Source organism: Ranitomeya imitator, chromosome 4, assembly GCF_032444005.1.
Source record: "Ranitomeya imitator isolate aRanImi1 chromosome 4, aRanImi1.pri, whole genome shotgun sequence".
In the NCBI taxonomy this organism is placed as follows: domain Eukaryota; kingdom Metazoa; phylum Chordata; class Amphibia; order Anura; family Dendrobatidae; genus Ranitomeya; species Ranitomeya imitator.
In genome coordinates, this window is record NC_091285.1 from 265225202 (window position 1) to 265245159 (window position 19958).

The following is a 19958-nucleotide window of genomic DNA, read 5'->3' on the forward strand; positions in this document are numbered from 1 at the left end:
AGAGGATCTGTAGTAGGAGGCAGTGGTCAACTGTGTCGAAAGCAGTATTAACAGAAGCATACAGTCTAGATCACGTGAAGTCATTATTGCTCTCTACTCCTCTTTGGTCAGACCTCATATTGAATACTGTATCCAGTTTTGGGCACCACATTTTATAAAATACATCAACAAACTGGAGTAAGTTTAGAAAAGATCCACCAGAATTGTGACCCGTCTGCAAACCATGTCCTATGAGGAACTGTTACAGGATTTGGGAATGTTTAGCTTGCAAAAACTAAGAATGAGAGAAGACTTAATAGCTGTCTACAAATATCTCAAGGGCTGTCACATTGTAAAAGGATCATCTTTATTCTCATTTGCACAAGGAAAGACTAGAAGTGTTGGGATGAAACTGAATTGGAGGAGACACATATTAGATATTAGAAAAAACTTTTTGTTAGTTAGGGTGATCACTAAGTGGAACAGGCTACCACAGGAGATGTCGAGTTCTCCTTCAATGGAAGTCTTTAAACAAAGGCTGGACAGATATCTGTCTGGGATGATTTAGTGAATCCTGTTTGAGCAGGGTGTTGGACCAGATGACCGAGGAGATCCTTTCCAACTCTACAATTTTATGATTCTATGATCAGTGATGTGCATCACCGACCAGTGTGCGATGGCTGTAGGATGCACACCCGGATATGGTTAAAAAAGGAGATACAAAAATAGACAGGAAATAAAGTCCTGTCTAAAAGCGAGTAAAGGTGCCAATCAGTGATGTGCATCTGATCAGTGGCTCGACGGGTGCAGGATGCACACACATAGTGATGCAAAGGGGTGGGTAAGAAAATTTTGTTAGGGAAAAAACTGGAAAGCAGCAAGCACAAATGCTGATGAGTGATTTGTGTCACTAATTAGTGCTCAGCGGCTGCATGATGCACGCATGAAGGTGGTGCAAAGGGTTATGCTGATCAGTCATTTGCGTCACTGATCAGCGCATGGTGCCTATAGAATGCACAAGCAAAGAAACTGCTAAAAATTGGCTGATCAAATACTGATAAGCAATCAAGTACTGATTTGCACTCAGCAACAGAAGAAAGGAAGCGGATTAGGGATATGGGGAAAAGCGTGGAAAAAGAGGGGAGAAGGGGAATTGAAGGGATCAGGAAAATGCTAGGGATCAGGAACAGATCAGGAACATTTCCTTTCTTGCTTCAGGAATTGCAGAAACACCAGGAGCAGTGTTGTAACAGGCTTCAAAAAGTCTGTGGCACCAAAAGGCCCAGCACAGTGTGACGGAACAGCAGTATGACCACTCTGTGCACATCAAAAGCTAGAATGCAGAAGTGCAGGACTATCATTCTAAAGTCAGATTGTGTCTGTGCTCTCTGATTGGTGCGATTGATGCCATCATCCGATTGCCCTAATCAAAGCTGGGCCTGGTGATGAAAAAAGACTTGAGTATACTAATAGATCACAAACTGAACATGAATCAACAGTGTGATGCAGCAGCAAAAAAGCCAAATACAATTCTGGGATGTATTATTATTATTATTTACTTGCTGAAGTGCCCGGCGTTGCCTGGGCATAGTAAATATCTGTCGTTAGTTATAGCACCTCACTTCTCTTATTTTCCCATCACGCCTCTTATTTTCCCCTCACATCTCTCATTTTCTCCCTTACACCTCTCTTTTTCCCTCTCACTCCTCTCATTCCCCCCTCACTCCTCTCATTCCCCCCGACATTTGTCTTTTCGACCTCACATCTGTCATTTTCCTATCACTTCACTATTTTCCCTCACTCCTCTCATTTTGCACTCACACCTTTTCATTTTCACCTCACACCCCTCATTTTCACCTCACACCTCTCATTTTCCCCTCAGTATATACACGTTTGTCATCTCCCTTATATATAGTATACACCTGTATGTCATCTCCTGTATATAGTATATACCTGTATAGGGTTGAGCGACCTTGACCTTTTTAGAGTCGAGTCGTGTTTCGCGAAACCCGACTATCTTAGAAGTCGAGTCGAGTGGAATCGGCCGATTATCGCGAAAAGTCGGGTATCGCCCGAAACACGAAACCCAATGCAAGTCAATGGGGGAGCATAGTCGGCAGTGAGTGGAGGCCAGGAAAACACCTACACTGCCCATTTTAATGGCAAAAACATCCATTCTTTTTACTGAAGCTTGTCAATCGTAATTTAGCTTATAATAATTGGAAGGCATTTGAAATTGGGGGTCATTTGGCTAAAGTTGTGGGGGGTAGGGCTGGTTCAAGTAATTAGTGGGCCCAGGAAATCTGGAACGCATCACGGCAGTGGAGCAGGGAGAGGAAAGTATTTCAACTTTGCAAGTGCTGTGATCCTGAGCAAGCAGGGGGGGCCCACTCGTTGGCACTGGCACTGGCACAGGGCCCCTCAAAGTACAGCGGTGTGTTTGCACGGCGGGGGCGCCTCCCACCGGCAGCAACACTTTTGCGTACTATGAGAGGCCCTGTGCCAGAGACGTCGCCAACTAGTATTCCTCCCCCCACCTGATGAAGGAACCTGCACTTTCATCTGCACCTTCCTCTTTGTCCCCGTGTAAGGTGGTATGGTATGCGGGAAGAGGAACCTGACTTTCAGCAGGGTCACAATCTTGCTGTGTAGCGTGCACGGGGAATTTAGCGTTATGGGTCAATGTACCAGCAGACTCATCTATCACTGGCTGGGCAATGGGCAGGATGAGGAGGAAACACAGATATAGGCCCAAAGAATAAAGTGGGCTAAATGCAGTTCAAAATTGGTAACACAGGACTAACCAGGGGGCATTGCAGTGGACGACAACTGGAATGAAAGGCTGACACAGAGAGTAGGCCCAAATCAGTAAGTAGTCGAAATGCAGTTCAAAATTGGCAACCGTAGTAAACAGGCGGTACAGCTTTGTTCAGTGGAGGAGAACAGCAAGGAGTGGCAGACACCGATAGTAGGCCCCAACCCAACTAGTAGGCCAAATGCAATCTAACATTAACAACTACTTAACGAGAGCCTGAAAATGGAATTTCAGGACAGGAAACCAGGACAACAGCAAGGAGTGGCAGACACCGATAGTAGGCCCCAACCCAACTAGTACGCCAAATGCAGTTGTTCCATTTAACCACAATTTAATGAGAGCCTGAAGATAGAAGCTCAGGAAAGGCAACCTGGAGAACACCTTGTAGTGTAACACACCATCTCTCTACACCCCATACCCAATTTGTAGGCCTAATGCAGTGTAGTTTCCAACAACTACTAAACGAGAGCAGGAAGATCGAAGCAATGGCGAGGAAACCTGGGGAACACCTTGGAGTGGAACACACCATCTCTCTACACCCCATACCCAATTTGTAGGCCTAATGCACTGTAGTTTCCAACAACTACTAAACGAGAGCATTAAGATCGCAGCAATGGCGAGGAAACCTGGGGAACACCTTGGAGTGGAACACACCATCTCTCTACACCCCATACCCAATTTGTAGGCCTAATGCACTGTAGTTTCCAACAACTACTAAACGAGAGCATTAAGATCGCAGCAATGGCGAGGAAACCTGGGGAACACCTTGGAGTGGAACACACCATCTCTCTACACCCCATACCCAATTTGTAGGCCTAATGCACTGTAGTTTCCAACAACTACTAAACGAGAGCATTAAGATCGCAGCAATGGCGAGGAAACCTGGGGAATACCTTGGAGTGGAACACACCATCTCTCTACACCCCATACCCAATTTGTAGGCCTAATGCACTGTAGTTTCCAACAACTACTAAACGAGAGCATTAAGATCTCAGCAATGGCGAGGAAACCTGGGGAACACCTTGGAGTGGAACACACCATCTCTCTACACCCCATACCCAATTTGTAGGCCTAATGCACTGTAGTTTCCAACAACTACTAAACGAGAGCATTAAGATCTCAGCAATGGCGAGGAAACCTGGGGAACACCTTGGAGTGTAACACACCGTCTCTCTACACCCCATACCCAATTTGTAGGCCTAATGCAGTGTAGTTTCCAACAACTACTAAACGAGAGCAGGAAGATTGAAGCAATGGAGAGGAAACCTGGGGAACACCTTGGAGTGGAACACACCATCTCTCTACACCCCATACCCAATTTGTAGGCCTAATGCACTGTAGTTTCCAACAACTACTAAACGAGAGCATTAAGATTGCAGCAATGGCGAGGAAACCTGGGGAACACCTTGGAGTGGAACACACCATCTCTACACCCCAGACCCAACTTGTAGGCCGAATGCAGTGTTGTTTTCAACACCTACTTAAGAGGAGCCTGAAGATCAAAGCTCAGAAAAGGCAACCCGGGGAACACCTTGGAGCGGCAGACACTGGTAGTAGGCTGTAAACCCCAAATTTTGGTCAATGGAGTTTATGAAATGTTCCAGGGGTAAACAGGCAGCATTGGTGTGGTAAGCGGAGGACAATTTATATTTGGGACTGCAGACAGACTTTGTAGGCTGTCCCCTGTGGACCATGCATCCACAACATTAACCCAGTGCGCTGTAATGGACATCTAACCTTTCGTGGACATGCCTACTGGTCCATGCATCTGTTGTCAGGTGCACCTTTCTACTATTAGATAGCCAGAGAGCATGGACAATGCAGATTTTTACATGATGCTGTAGTGCTGGGATGGCTTTTCTCGCAAAAGAAGTGACGACTGGGTAGCTCTTACCGTGGTACAGCGTAGTCCATCTGGGCTTTATAATTGTAAAATAGAGAAAAAAAATTGGCTGTATGCACTTTAAAATAGGTTACAGGGGTACACGGGCGGCAGTGGTCTGGTCAGTGTAGTTGTAGTAGAAAGAAGGGACCGCAGACAGGCTTCGAAGGCCTAACATAACAAATTGGACAGGCTGTAGGCACTTTTACATTGGTTCCAGGGGTACACGGGCAGCAGTACAATGGTCAGTGGAGGCCAAGTGGAAGGAGGGACCGCAGACAGGCTTCGAAGGCCTAACATAAAAAAATAGGGCTGTTGGCAATTTAAAATTGGTTCCAGGGGTACACGGGCAGCAGTGGTCTGGTCAGTGTAGTAGTAGTAGAAAGAAGGGACTGCAGACAGGCTTCGAAGGCCTAACATAACAAAATTGGGCTGTTGGCAATTTAAAATTGGTTCCAGGGGTACACGGGCAGCAGTACAATGGTCAGTGGAGGCCTAGTGGAAGGAGGGACCGCAGACAGGCTTCGAAGGCCTAACATAACAAAAATAGGGGTGCAGGCAATTTAACATTGGTTCCAGGGGTACACGGGCAGCAGTGGTCTGGTCAGTGTAGTAGTAGTAGAAAGAAGGGACTGCAGACAGGCTTCGAAGGCCTAACATAACAAAATTGGGCTGTTGGCAATTTAAAATTGGTTCCAGGGGTACACGGGCAGCAGTACAATGGTCAGTGGAGGCCTAGTGGAAGGAGGGACTGCAGACAGGCTTCGAAGGCCTAACATAACAAAAATAGGGGTGCAGGCAATTTAACATTGGTTCCAGGGATACACGGGCAGCAGTGGTCTGGTCAGTGTAGTAGTAGTAGAAAGAAAGGACTGCAGACAGGCTTCGAAGGCCTTACATAACAAAATTGGGCTGTTGGCAATTTAAAATTCGTTCCAGGGGTACACGGGCAGCAGTACAATGGTCAGTGGAGGCCTAGTGGAAGGAGGGACCGCAGACAGGCTTCGAAGGCCTAACATAACAAAAATAGGGGTGCAGGCAATTTAACATTGGTTTCAGGGGTACACGGGCAGCAGTGGTCTGGTCAGTGTAGTAGTAGTAGAAAGAAGGGACTGCAGACAGGCTTCGAAGGCCTAACATAACAAAATTGGGCTGTTGGCAATTTAAAATTGGTTCCAGGGGTACACGGGCAGCAGTACAATGGTCAGTGGAGGCCTAGTGGAAGGAGGGACCGCAGACAGGCTTCGAAGGCCTAACATAACAAAAATGTCAATACAATGGTATTGTCAGTGCCAGGCATTGAAGGATGTCAGCGCATAGACTAAACATTGGTGGAGCTGTGAGAGATAATTTTGCAAGTGGTAGAGCACTGTTTGAGCTGGGGGGGGAACTGTCTTGTGGCCGGCGGTACAGGCCCAGGGCCCCTCATATTACAACGGTGTGTCTGACGTTGGGTGCGCACCACCACCGCCAGAGACACTTTATTGTACTATGAGGGACCCAGTGGCAGTGCCGTCGACCAAAAGCGGGCACATCCACCTCTTCAGAAAAAAAAACAGCACTCTCACGGGTGCTGGCGCCAAGTGGCGATACCACGGCCCCGTGTGGGGAGTTTGGCCATTTAGGGAGGTGTAAACATGTCGTATGCTGGACAATCAGGTGCAGCAAATTACGATATTGGAAAAGTCATTCATAATAGTCCACAGGCAAGACCTTTTCATAGGAAAGCTAGGTGTCAGCCGGGCAAGGTGGGGCAAAAGATTTCGAAATCCAGTTGTGGTTCATTTTAATGAAGGTTAGATCATCTACATTTTGGGTAGCCAGACGAGTCCTTTTTTCTGTTAGTATTGAACCTGCAGCACTGAATACTCTTTCTGATAGGACACTAGCTGCCGGGCAAGCAAGCTCCTGCAATGCATATTCTGCCAATTCTGGCCAGGTGTCTAATTTGGATGCCCAGTAATCAAATGGGAATGACGGTTGAGGGAGAACGTCGATAAGGGATGAAAAATAGTTTGTAACCATACTGGACAAATGTTGTCTCCTGTCACTTTGAATTGATGGTGCAGTACCTGTCCTGTCTGCGGTCATAGCAAAATCACTCCACAACCTGGTCAGAAAACCCCTCTGGCCAACGCCACTTCTGATTTCTGCCCCTCTAACACCTCTGGTCTGCTGGCCCCTGCAGCTCGTGTGAGAACGATCACGGGCGCTGTGTGCAGGGAATGCCAGAAGCAAACGGTCAACAAGAGTTGATTGTTTGGTTGCTAATATTATTTCCAAGTTCTCATGTGGCATTATATTTTGCAATTTGCCTTTATAGCGAGGATCAAGGAGGCAGGCCAACCAGTAATCGTCATCGTTCATCATTTTAGTAATGCGTGTGTCCCTTTTGAGGATATGTAAGGCATAATCCGCCATGTGGGCCAAAGTTCCCGTTGTCAAATCTGCGATTGTGCTTGGTTGAGGGGCAGTTTCAGGCAAATCCACGTCACTTGTGTCCCTCCAAAAACCAGAACCCGGCCTTGCCGCGCCAACAATTTCCAGTGGCCCCGGAAAAGCTTCCTCATTAAAAATATAATCATCCCCATCATCCTCCTCGTCCTCCTCCTCCTCTTCGCCCGCTACCTCGTCCTGTACACTGCCCTGGCCAGACAATGGCTGACTGTCATCAAGGCTTTCCTCTTCCTCAGCTGCAGACGTCTGATCCTTTATGTGCGTCAAACTTTGCATCAGCAGACGCATTAGGGGGATGCTCATGCTTATTATGGCGTTGTCTGCACTAACCAGCCGTGTGCATTCCTCAAAACACTGAAGGACTTGACACATGTCTTGAATCTTCGACCACTGCACACCTGACAACTCCATGTCTGCCATCCTACTGCCTGCCCGTGTATGTGTATCCTCCCACAAAAACATAACAGCCCGCCTCTGTTCGCACAGTGTCTGAAGCATGTGCAGTGTTGAGTTCCACCTTGTTGCAACGTCTGTGATTGGGCGATGCTGGGGAAGGTTCAAAGAACGCTGATAGGTCTGCATACGGCTGGAGTGTACGGGCGAACGGCGGATATGTGAGCAAAGTCCACGCACTTTGAGGAGCAGGTCGGATAACCCCGGATAACTTTTCAGGAAGCACTGCACCACCAGGTTTAAGGTGTGAGCCAGGCAAGGAATGTGTTTCAGTTGGGAAAGGGAGATGGCAGCCATGAAATTCCTTCCGTTATCACTCACTACCTTGCCTGCCTCAAGATCTACAGTGCCCAGCCACGACTGCGTTTCTTTCTGCAAGAACTCGGACAGAACTTCCGCGGTGTGTCTGTTGTCGCCCAAACACTTCATAGCCATTACAGCCTGCTGACGTTTGCCAGTAGCTGCCCCATAATGGGAGACCTGGTGTGCAACAGTGGCAGCTGCGGATGGAGTGGTTGTGCGACTGCGGTCTGTGGACGAGCTCTCGCTTCTGCAGGAGGACGAGGAGGAGGAGGAGGGGGTGCGAACAGCTACAGCCAACTGTTTCCTAGACCGTGGGCTAGGCAGAACTGTCCCAAAATTGCTGCCCCCTGTGGACCCTGCATCCACAACATTCACCCAGTGTGCCGTGATGGACACATAACGTCCCTGGCCATGCCTACTGGTCCATGCATCTGTTGTCAGGTGCACCTTTGTGCTCACAGATTGCCTGAGTGCATGGACGATGCGCTCTTTAACATGCTGGTGGAGGGCTGGGATGGCTTTTCTGGAAAAAAAGTGTCGACTGGGTAGCTCGTAGCGTGGTACAGCGTAGTCCATCAGGGCTTTGAAAGCTTCGCTTTCAACTAACCGGTAGGGCATCATCTCTAACGAGATTAGTCTAGCTATGTGGGCGTTCAAACCCTGTGTACGTGGATGCGAGGCTAAGTACTTCCTTTTTCTAACCATAGTCTCATGTAGGGTGAGCTGGACTGGAGAGCTGGAGATCGTGGAACTAGCGGGGGTGCCGGTGGACATGGCAGACTGAGAGACGGTGGGAGATGGTATTGTTGCCGCCGGTGCCCTAGATGCAGTGTTTCCTACTACGAAACTGGTGATTCCCTGACCCTGACTGCTTTGGCCTGGCAAAGAAACCTGCACAGATACTGCAGGTGGTGTGGAAAATGGTGGCCCTACACTGCCGGAAGGGATGTTGCGTTGATGACTAGCTTCATTGGCCGAGGGTACTACAACCTTAAGGGACGTTTGGTAGTTAGTCCAAGCTTGCAAATGCATGGTGGTTAAATGTCTATGCATGCAACTTGTATTGAGACTTTTCAGATTCTGCCCTCTGCTTAAGGTAGTTGAACATTTTTGACAGATGACTTTGCGCTGATCAATTGGATGTTGTTTAAAAAAATGCCAGACTGCACTCTTTCTAGCATCGGATACCTTTTCAGGCATTGCAGACTGAGCTTTAACCGGATGGCCACGCTGTCCTCCAACAGGTTTTGGCTTTGCCACGCGTTTTGGGCAAGATACGGGCTCGGCAGATGGAACCTGTTGCGATGTTGATGCCTGCTGCGGCCCCTCCTCCTCCGCTTCAGAACTGCTGACGCCTGCACCCTGTTCCCCCAATGGCTGCCAATCGGGGTCAACAACTGGGTCATCTATTACCTCTTCTTGTAGCTCGTGTGCAATTTCGTCTGTGTCACCGTGTCGGTCGGTGGTATAGCGTTCGTGATGGGGCAACATAGTCTCATCAGGGTCTGATTCTTGATCATTACCCTGCGAGGGCAATGTTGTGGTCTGAGTCAAAGGACCAGCATAGTAGTCTGGCTGTGGCTGTGCATCAGTGCACTCCATGTCAGATTCAACTTGTAATGGGCATGGACTGTTAACTGCTTCACTTTCTAAGCCAGGGACGGTATGTGTAAAGAGCTCCATGGAGTAACCCGTTGTGTCGCCTGCTGCATTCTTCTCTGTTGTTGTTTTTGCTGAAGAGGACAAGGAAGCGACTTGTCCCTGACCGTGAACATCCACTAACGACGCGCTGCTTTTACATTTACCAGTTTCACGAGAGGAGGCAAAAGAGCTAGAGGCTGAGTCAGCAAGATAAGCCAAAACTTGCTCTTGCTGCTCCGGCTTTAAAAGCGGTTTTCCTACTCCCAGAAAAGGGAGCGTTCGAGGCCTTGTGTAGCCAGACGACGAACCTGGCTCCACAGCTCCAGACTTAGGTGCAATATTTTTTTTCCCACGACCACCTGATGCTCCACCACTACCACTACCCTCATTACCAGCTGACAATGAACGCCCCCGGCCACGACCTCTTCCACCAGACTTCCTCATTGTTTTAAAAACGTAACCAAACTAAGGGTATTTGTTGCTGTCACACAACTTTCACAGTGAGCTATAACTTCAGTATGATTTAGCTACCCCTTTACAGGTGGGTGAGACCACAACGAAAATCAGGCACAATGTTACACACTCTGTTTTTGGTGGCACCAAATGAGAGAGATGCCACACACGCAGGACTGTCACTGAAGCACAAATGTAAATATTAATCTCCCACTGTTTTTTTTTATTTATTTTTTTTTTTTTTCAGGGAGACTTTAGAAACAAAATAAAATAAAATGATTTTTTCAGGAAGGATTTAGAAACCAAATAACATAAAATGATTTTTCCAATGACAATTTAGAAACCAAATAAAAAAAAAAAATGCTTTCTATGCCCCACTGAGTGAGAGATGCCACACACAGGAGTCAGGAGTGGCACACAAGCCCAGAGGCCAATATTTTTATCCCACTGATTGATGTAGTGATTTTTTCAGGTAGATTTTGGAACCCAAATCAAACAAAAAAAATTATAGGCTTTCTATGGCCCACAATTGGAGAGAGAGAGAGAGAGATGGCACACCCAGGAGTCAAGACTGGCACACAAGCAGAAAGGGCAATATTAATCTCCCACTGATTTTTTTTTTTTTTCAGGGAGACTTTAGAAAAAAAAAAATTATAGAATAAAATGATTTTTTCAGGAAGAATTTAGAAACCAAATAAAATAAAATGATTTCTTCAGGGAGAATTTAGAAAACAAATAAAACAAAAAATAGGCTTTCTATGGCCCACTGAGTGAGAGATGACGCACACAGGAGTCAGGAGTGGCACACAAGCCCAGAGGCCAATATTTTTCTCCCAATGATTGATGTAGTGATTTTTTCAGATAGATTTTGGAACCCAAATCAAGCAAAAAAAAAATAATAGGCTTTCTATGGCCCACAATTGGAGAGAGAGAGAGAGATGGCACACCCAGGAGTCAAGACTGGCACACAAGCAGAAAGGGCAATATTAATCCCCACTAATTTTTTTTTTTTTCAGGGAGACTTTAGAAAAAAAAAATAATAGAATAAAATGATTTTTTCAGGAAGAATTTAGAAACCAAATAAAATAAAATGATTTTTTTCAGGGAGAATTTAGAAAACAAATAAAACAAAAATAGGCTTTCTATTGCCCACTGAGTGAGAGATGACGCACACAGGAGTCAGGAGTGGCACACAAGCCCAGAGGCCAATATTTTTCTCCCAATAATTGATGTAGTGATTTTTTCAGGTAGATTTTGGAACCCAAATCAAGCTAAAAAATAATAGGCTTTCTATGGCCCACAATTGGAGAGAGAGAGAGAGAGATGGCACACCCAGGAGTCAAGACTGGCACACAAGCAGAAAGGGCAACATTAATTTCCAACTGATTTGATTTTTTTTTTTTCAGGGAGACTTTAGAAAAAAAAAAATAATAGAATAAAATGATTTTTTCAGGAAGAATTTAGAAACCAAATAAAATAAAATGATTTTTTCAGGGAGAATTTAGAAAACAAATAAAACAAAAAATAGGCTTTCTATGGCCCACTGAGTGAGAGATGACGCACACAGGAGTCAGGAGTGGCACACAAGCCCAGAGGCCAATATTTTTCTCCCAATGATTGATGTAGTGATTTTTTCAGGTAGATTTTGGAACCCAAATCAAGCTAAAAAAATAATAGGCTTTCTATGGCCCACAATTGGAGAGAGAGAGAGAGAGAGAGAGATGGCACACCCAGGAGTCAAGACTGGCACACAAGCAGAAAGGGCAATATTAATCTCCCACTGATTTGTTTTTGTTTTTTTTTCAGGGAGACTTTAGAAAAAAAAAATAATAAAAAAAAATGATTTTTTCAGGAAGAATTTAGAAACCAAATAAAATAAAATGATTTTTTCAGGGAGAATTTAGAAAACAAATAAAACAAAAAATAGGCTTTCTATGGCCCACTGTGTGAGAGATGACGCACACAGGAGTCAGGAGTGGCACACAAGCCCAGAGGCCAATATTTATCTCCCACTGATTGATTTATTGATTTTTTCAGGTAGAATTTAGAACCCAAATCAACCAAAAAAAAATAGGCTTTCTATGGCTCACTATCTGAGAGAGAGAGATGGCACGCTTAGGACTGGCACACAAGCCCAAAGGCCAATATTAATCTCCCTTTTTTTTTTTCAGGGAGAATTTATAAAACAAAAAAAAATAAATAAATAGGCTTTCTATGGCCCACTATTTGTGAGAGAGATGGCACGCTCAGGACTGGCACACAAGCCCAGAGGTCAATATTAATCTCCCACTTTTTTTTTTTCAGGGAAAATTTATAAACCCAATAAAAAAAATAATAAATAGGCTTTCTATGGCCCACTATCTGAGAGAGAGAGATGGCACGCTTAGGACTGGCACACAAGCCCAAAGGCCAATATTAATCTGCCTTTTTTTTTTCAGGGAGAATTTATAAAACCAAAAAAAAAAAAATAAATAGGCTTTCTATGGCCCACTATTTGTGAGAGAGATGGCACGCTCAGGACTGGCACACAAGCCCAGAGGCCAATATTAATCTCCCACTTTTTTTTTTTTTTTTTCAGGGAAAATTTATAAACCCAATAAAAAAAATAATAAATAGGCTTTCTATGGCCCACTATCTGAGAGAGAGAGATGGCACGCTTAGGACTGGCACACAAGCCCAAAAGGCCAATATTAATCTCCCTTTTTTTTTTCAGGGAGAATTTATAAAACCAAAAAAAAAAAAAAAAATAGGCTTTCTATGGCCCACTATTTGTGAGAGAGATGGCACGCTCAGGACTGGCACACAAGCCCAGAGGCCAATATTAATCTCCCACTTTTTTTTTTTTTTTTCAGGGAAAATTTATAAACCCAATAAAAAAAATAATAAATAGGCTTTCTATGGCCCACTATCTGAAAGAGAGAGATGGCACGCTTAGGACTGGCACACAAGCCCAAAGGCCAATATTAATCTCCCTTTTTTTTTTCAGGGAGAATTTATAAAACCAAAAAAAATAAAATAAATAGGCTTTCTATGGCCCACTATTTGTGAGAGAGATGGCACGCTTAGGACTGGCACACAAGCTCAAAGGCCAATATTAATCTCCCACTGATTGATTTATTGATTTTTTCAGGTAGAATTTAGAACCCAAATAAAGCAAAAAAAAAAAAGGCTTTCTATGGCCCACTGAGTGAGTGATGATGCACACAGGAGTCAGGAGTGGCACACAAGCCCTGAGGCCAATATTTTTCTCCCACTGATTGATGTAGTGATTTTTTCAGGTAGATTTTGGAACCCAAATCAAGCAAAAAAATAAATAGGCTTTCTATGGCCCACTGACTGAGAGATGGCACACACAGGACTCAGGAGTGGCACACAAGCCCTGAGGCCAATATTTTTCTCCCACTGATTGATGTAGTGATTTTTTCAGGTAGATTTTAGAACCCAAATCAAGCAAAAAAATAAATAGGCTTTCTATGGCCCACTGAGTGAGAGATGGCACAGACAGGGATGTGTTGTGAATTCTGTGGCAAAGCTCCCTCCTGTGGTCACAAGTGGTACTTCGGCTGATTCTCTCTGTGAGCTTCTGTTGGTGGAGGGAAGTGGTACTGCGGCTTCTGAGTTTCCTCCCTCAGGTGATCTGGTGAGGTCGTTAGGTGCTTCTCTACTTAACTCCACCTAATGCTTTGATCCTGGCTTCCTGTCAATGTTCCAGTGTTGGACTTGCTTTTCCCTGGATCATTCCTGTGGCCTGCTGCTCTGCATAGCTAAGTTCTTCTTTGCTATTTGTTTGCTATTTTTTCTGTCCAGCTTGTCTAATTTTTTGCTGGAAGCTCTGGGACGCAAAGGGTGTACCTCCGTGCCGTTAGTACGGTACGGAGGGTCTTTTTGCCCCCTTTGCGTGGTTTTCTTTAGGGTTTTGTGTAGACCGCAAAGTTACCTTTTCTGTCCTCGCTCTGTTAAGAAAGTCGGGCCTCACTTTGCTGAATCTATTTCATCTCTACGTTTGTCTTTTCATCTTAACTCACAGTCATTATATGTGGGGGGCTGCCTTTTCCTTTGGGGTATTTCTCTGAGGCAAGGTAGGCTTATTTTCTATCTTCAGGCTAGTTAGTTTCTCAGGCTGTGCCGAGTTGCATAGGCAGAGTTAGGCGCAATCCACGGCTGCCTCTAGTGTTGTTTGGAGAGGATTAGAGATTGCGGTCTGCAGAGTTCCCACGTCTCAGAGCTCGTTCTATGATTTTGGGTTATTGTCAGATCACTGTATGTGCTCTGACCGCTATGTCCATTGTGGTACTGAATTGCCTTTCATAACAGGGATGGCACTCTAGGAGAAATGCCAATCTTAATCTCCCACAAAAAAAAAATAAAAGGAACTGTCCTTCAATTACTATCTCCCTGCAGTAATCTCAGCCAGGTATGGCAGGCAGCAATAAGGAGTGGACTGATGCACAAATTAAATAAAAAGTGTGGACAAACAAACAAGATAGCTGTGCAGAAAGGAAGGAACAAGAGGATTTGTGCTTTGAAAAAAGCAGTTGGTTTGCACAGCGGCGTACACACAGCAATGCAGCTATCAGGGAGCCTTCTAGGGCAGCCCAATGAGCTACAGTGCTGAGAAAAAAAAAATGTAGCTTCCACTATCCCTGCACACCGAAGGTGGTGTTGGACAGTGCAAATCGCTACAGCACAAGCGGTTTGGTGGTTAATGGACCCTGCCTAACGCTATCCCTGCTTCTGACGAAGCGGCAGCAACCTCTCCCTAAGCTCAGATCAGCAGCAGTAAGATGGCGGTCGGCGGGAACGCTCCTTTATAGCCCCTGTGATGCCGCAGACAGCAAGCCAATCACTGCAATGCCCTTCTCTAAGATGGTGGGGACCAGGACCTATGTCATCACGCTGCCCACACTCTGCGTTTACCTTCATTGGCTGAGAAATGGCGCTTTTCGCGTCATTGAAACGCGACTTTGGCGCGAAAGTCACGTACCGCATGGCCGACCCCGCACAGGGGTCGGATCGGGTTTCATGAAACCCGACTTTGCCAAAAGTCGGCGACTTTTGAAAATGAACGACCCATTTCGCTCAACCCTATACCTGTATGTCATCATCCAATTGCCCTAATCAAAGCTGGGCCTGGTGACTCTGCCAATGGTAGGCTCTGTCCTATGATTCATGGTATTGAAGCACTGATCACAGGCTGGACATCAGTGTTTCAGGCTTTTTCATTGACAGGAACAATGAAAATGCTGTGATTGGCTGTTCAGAATTTAACAGTCAATGACAGCGATCATAGTTGCCCAGATGATGACAAGCCCAGGTGCCCTGCTGTCTGAAATGGCAGGCACCTTATTGCGATCACCGCAACTGCAGTAACAGTGACGCATTTTAGCCATGACGTATCTAGCACATCCAAGGTCAGTAAGTACTTACAAACCAGTTTGTAAGTACTTGCAGCGCAGTTTGCGCTGCTCTTCGAACTTACAGCACAGGCGCCGGGGCCGCAGCAGAACACATGGGCGACTGCTGCGTGTTCACTTCCTCAAAGTGGTCACTGTTGCGGCTGCTGCTCCGACCATGGAAGGTTGTCTGGCAAGCGAGGGATGCACCGCGGTGGCCACTGATAAGCGGTAAATACGGGAGCCCCCATGTGAGATGTTAATAAAGGCAGAGGAAGCAGAGCCTGGCGCGCAGAGGCCCTGAGTGATGGCTGGGAGGTGTTTCTGTCAGGGGGAAAACACATGCCCCCAGGTCTATTTCAAGGTTCAGGGACAAATTATAAAAGCGATTATTTCAGCAGTTGCAGGGTCCTAAAAGAGCCACCTTGACAGAATGCAGCATTAGTGCTGCACAAGGTGGCTCTTATAGTTAAAAACTCCTGGGGGGGTGACAGGTTCCCTTTAAGTGTTACAATTATTTTTTGTGCAATATATATATATATATATATATATATATATATATATATATATATATATATATATATATGCGTGTATATATACAGTGGGGCAAAAAAGTATTTAGTCAGTCAGCAATAGTGCAAGTTCCACCACTTAAAAAGATGAGAGGCGTCTGTAATTTACATCATAGGTAGACCTCAACTATGGGAGACAAACTGAGAAAAAAAATCCAGAAAATCACATTGTCTGTTTTTTTTACATTTTATTTGCATATTATGGTGGAAAATAAGTATTTGGTCAGAAACAAAATTTAATCTCAATACTTTGTAATATATCCTTTATTGGCAATGACAGAGGTCAAACGTTTTCTGTAAGTCTTCACAAGGTTGCCACACACTGTTGTTGGTATGTTGGCCCATTCCTCCATGCAGATCTCCTCTAGAGCAGTGATGTTTTTGGCTTTTCGCTTGGCAACACGGATTTTCAACTCCCTCCAAAGGTTTTCTATAGGGTTGACATCTGGAGACTGGCTAGGCCACTCCAGGACCTTGAAATGCTTCTTACGAAGCCACTCCTTCGTTGCCCTGGCGGTGTGCTTTGGATCATTGTCATGTTGAAAGACCCAGCCACGTTTCATCTTCAATGCCCTTGCTGATGGAAGGAGGTTTGCACTCAAAATCTCATGATACATGGCCCCATTCATTCTTTCATGTACCCGGATTAGTCGTCTTGGCCCCTTTGCAGAGAAACAGCCCCAAAGCATGATGTTTCCACCACCATGCTTTACAGTAGGTATGGTGTTTGATGGATGCAACTCAGTATTCTTTTTCCTCCAAACACGACAAGTTGTGTTTCTACCAAACAGTTCCAGTTTGGTTTCATCAGACCATAGGACATTCTCCCAAAACTCCTCTGGATCATCCAAATGCTCTCTAGCAAACTTCAGACGGGCCCGTACATGTACTGGCTTAAGCAGTGGGACACGTCTGGCACTGCAGGATCTGAGTCCATGGTGGCGTAGTGTGTTACTTATGGTAGGCCTTGTTACATTGGTCCCAGCTCTCTGCAGTTCATTCACTAGGTCCCCCCGCGTGGTTCTGGGATTTTTGCTCACCGTTCTTGTGATCATTCTGACCCCACGGGGTGGGATTTTGCGTGGAGCCCCAGATCGAGGGAGATTATCAGTGGTCTTGTATGTCTTCCATTTTCTAATTATTGCTCCCACTGTTGATTTCTTCACTCCAAGCTGGTTGGCTATTGCAGATTCAGTCTTCCCAGCCTGGTGCAGGGCTACAATTTTGTTTCTGGTGTCCTTTGACAGCTCTTTGGTCTTCACCATAGTGGAGTTTGGAGTCAGACTGTTTGAGGGTGTGCACAGGTGTCTTTTTATACTGATAACAAGTTTAAACAGGTGCCATTACTACAGGTAATGAGTGGAGGAAAGAGGAGACTCTTAAAGAAGAAGTTACAGGTCTGTGAGAGCCAGAAATCTTGATTGTTTGTTTCTGACCAAATACTTATTTTCCACCATAATATGCAAATAAAATGTTAAAAAAACAGACAATGTGATTTTCTGGATTTTGTTTTCTCAGTTTGTCTCCCATAGTTGAGGTCTACCTATGATGTAAATTACAGACGCCTCTCATCTTTTTAAGTGGTGGAACTTGCACTATTGCTGACTGACTAAATACTTTTTTGCCCCACTGTATATATGCAGCTCTGGCAGAAATTAAGAGACCACCACGTCAAAGCCCTGTCATGGGGGGCCCAATCTTCTGACCTGAACTGAACCCCATTGAAAACCTCTGAAATGTAATCTAGAGGATGATGGATAGTCACAAGCCATCAAACAAAGAAGAACTGCTTACATTTTTGCATCAGAAGCAGTGTGAAAGACTGGTGGAAAGCATGCCAAGACGTATGAAAGCTGTGATTAAAAATCATGGTTATTCCACAAAATATTGATTTCTGAACTCTTCCTGAGTTAAACATCAGTATTGTTGTTTTTATTATGAACTTGTTTTCTTTGCATTATTTGAGGTCAGAAAGCACTGTCTTTTCCTTTGTCAGAAAAAAAATGCAAAAATGATTGTTTGGAAATTCGGAGACATGTTGTCAGAAGTTTATAGAATAAAAGAACAATTTACATTTTACCCAAAAATATACCTACAAAGAGAAAAATCAGGGAAGCTGAACATTTTGCAGTGGTCTCTTTAATTTTTTCCAGAGCTGTATATATAAATAATATAATATAGACATACATTATAGCATTTACAAGAATATTAGTACATGTGATAGTGTTTAAGGTAAATCTTGAAGTAATTTAAAATGTTTTTATCATGAAAACTAAAGATAATGATATACTGTATGATAATAAAGATTGTGGCTATAAGTCAAAAAAGTTGTTAATAAATAGGTCTTATAAAATAGGGAAAATGGTGTGCACTCAGGTCAGGGACAGGTGAGGTGCTGGTAAACCGACCATATGGTCCAATCAATAGTAGAGAAAAATTACCGCACACTCAATACTGGTATAGTGCTTGAAAAAGGTATGTGCCAATTTTATTCAGAGAAAATACAAAAAATGGTGGTTGCCACATAGGTAGAGGTAGACAATGAACCCGACGTTTCGACCCTCCCGGGTCTTATTCATGGGGTTACTCTAGTCCTTTGATATGAGCGCATAAAGGTGGCAGTAGTGTGGGAAAAGCAAGTGCTCCCTTACGTACAAGACATGACCTGTCGGTAAAACCAGTAGGGGCTGCTGTCCCAGGTAGAAAAAGATTGAGCTCAGGAGTGGACGTAATGTGTCCAGAGGGCCTGTGAGGAGTCCTGTGTAGGTTCAGCGGCGCATCCCGCGCCTAGCTGTATCGTCCTGGAAGGACTCCTCCTAAGGGAGAACTTGCTTTTCCCACACTACTGCCACCTTTATGCGCTCATATCAAAGGACTAGAGTAACCCCATGAATAAGACTCGGGAGGGTCGAAACGTCGGGTTCATTGTCTACCTCTACCTACGTGGCAACCACCATTTTTTGTATTTTCTCTGAATAAAATTGGCATATACCTTTTTCAAGCACTATTAAATAGGTCTTAGCGGTGAGAAAAAAGTAGGTCACAATTCTAAGAAATGAGTAGTAGTTTCAGAAGAAAGGACCAATTCAGAGGGAAAAAAGTTATAATAGGACTTTAAAAAATCATTGCTAAACTTCTAAGTTTATTCTGCTGAGAAGTTTGCCTAAATATGTGTGAGTACTAACTTTTTATGATCACAACATATCCCTTAGCCTTAAATCTTTTTTTGTGCTGTAACCAGGCTTATGGGCATTTATAGTCAATAAATGTCATAATGCATTTAATTACAGCTGTAAAATTATGGTTTACATTTCAATATGCATTTTAATACATTGTTTTATAGTGGTATCCACATTGATAAGTGTTACTGGATAACATAGATGTGTGGAATGGTATTAATTGCATTAAATATAGTATTTAATTTACCTGCAATTGCATAAAATCATACAAAACACATTTACAATTGATATAAATGAGAAGTGGCTCTTTAGTCTATACACAACAAGAGATGATCACTGTAAAAATGTAACTGCATAGTCGCTAGCAACAGCTTGATGCAAAAGAACATTTTGCCAACGCAACTGATCAGTGCTGGTAGTTGTGAATGCTGTCATAAGGTCAAGACTTTAAAGGTGCCTTCCGGTTTTAGAATTTCGATGGGTTATCTTTTTTATAGACAGTCAATATTAGATCAGTATAGGCCAACTTTAAAGGGACTCTAATGAAGGCGTGTACTACGGAGGACAGAGAATGAACTTCAATCCAATATTGCAGCCAGCATGCAGCCGGCGGGTAAGGAAAGGGTGAATCAAACACCCGAAAACCCCGCCTCTATGGCTGAAAATTGTTCCCTCCAAATTCAGGTGACAGAGTCCCTTTAAGCACCTCCACAAAGCTGCTGTTCAGAAGCGCTGCAGCACTTCTGTATCCTGGAAAACGCCTTTATGTCAGATAGAGTGAGATGACTTACATAAGCAACTGCTGTGAATGAATTGGGAACCTCACACAAT

At 44.5% G+C, this 19958-nt stretch overlaps 1 protein-coding gene across 1 annotated transcript in view; it reads right to left on the reverse strand.

Annotated features, from left to right (window-relative positions):
- Nucleotides 1-19958, reverse strand: part of TRHDE (thyrotropin releasing hormone degrading enzyme) — a 1712820-nt gene that overhangs the window by 750134 nt on the left and 942728 nt on the right. The gene's annotated exons all lie outside the window — the stretch shown is intronic.